The sequence below is a fragment of the Marmota marmota genome, unplaced genomic scaffold (genome assembly GCF_001458135.2).
Source record: "Marmota marmota marmota unplaced genomic scaffold, marMar, whole genome shotgun sequence".
In the NCBI taxonomy this organism is placed as follows: domain Eukaryota; kingdom Metazoa; phylum Chordata; class Mammalia; order Rodentia; family Sciuridae; genus Marmota; species Marmota marmota.
In genome coordinates this window covers 6,069,793-6,071,149 of record NW_025999962.1, presented here as the reverse complement: position 1 = coordinate 6,071,149, position 1,357 = coordinate 6,069,793, and positions in this window count along the sequence as shown.

Sequence of the window (1,357 nt, the reverse complement as noted above, 5' to 3'; positions counted from 1 at the left end):
TCTGGCGGGGGCGTGGCACAGCGTCCCGCCGGCCGGAGGCGGGGCCTGAGCCTGCGCGCCGAAACGGGTCTGCGGCGACGGCTGCGGAGGGACCGGGAAGGGCGGAGCAAGGCCCCGCTGGGCAGGTCGTCTTGCCCTCGCCGCTGCCAAGATTTCCAGGGCAGTCCCTTTGCCCTACAAGGCTTGAACTGTAAATCTCCTCATGGCTCAGGCTTTGGACTTTGTCTGACAGCCTTCCTGATGTCATTCGGTGCACTCCTAAGGCCCAGCTCTTTGTCTACCTCCGTGAAGTACCCTGTCCAAACTGGGCGCGGTGGCGCTCGCCTGCAATCCCAGCTGCTTAGCAGGTGGAGGCAGGAGGAGCGCAAATTCAAAGCCAGTCATAGCAATTTAGCGAGGCCCTGTCTCAAAAAAGGACTCTGGGTGTGGCTTATATCTTAAAGGCCCACCCCCCCAAAAGAAGCCTGCCCAGATCCCACTTTTTTTGGGGGGGGGACTAGGGATTGAACCCAAGGGTGCTTTACCACTGAACTACATCATCAGCCCTTTATATTTTTTTTTATTTTGAGACAGGGTATCTCTGAGTTGCTTAGAGCCTTGCTAAACTGATGAGGCTGGCCTCGAATTTGTGATCTTCTGCCTCAGTCTCCCTAGTCGCTGGAATTACAGGCAAGCACTGTTGATCCTTGCTTTGCTGTTTTATATATTTCTATCTCCCTATTCTTACCTGAGAAGGAAAGTAACTTTGAAGTGACTAACCTGTTTTTTGTTTCTGCTTTCTTGGGCTCTTCCCTGTCTGTAAAACCAACCTACTGCCAAGCATGGTGCCCATGCCTGTAAACCCAGGGACACCTGAGGCAGGAGGATCCTAAATTTGAGGTCAGCCTGGGCAACTAAGTGAGACCCTGTCTCAAAATAAAGCATAAAATGGGCTGGGAATATAGCTCAGAGATAGAGTGCCCCTGGGCTCAATCCCCAGTAGTGCAAAAAATAAGAAATATAAAGAAACTGGGCTGGGGTTGTGGTTCAGTGGTAGAGCGCTTGCCAAGCAAGTATGAGGCACTGAGTTCCATCCTCAACACTACATAAAAAATAAACAGTAAAATAAAATAAAGGTATTGTGTGTGTGTATATATATATATATATATATATATATAAAATACATATATCTATATCTATATATATCCCAAACCTCTTCTGCTCAGCTCAGTGGGAACCCTTGCTCTATTTTATGGAATGAAGTGTTGCCCAATTATTATTAGTTGGAGTAGCAGTAGTACCAGGGATTGAAACCAGGGGCACTTAACCATTGAGCCACATCTCCAGCCCTCTTTTTCCACCCCCAACTTTGTTTTAT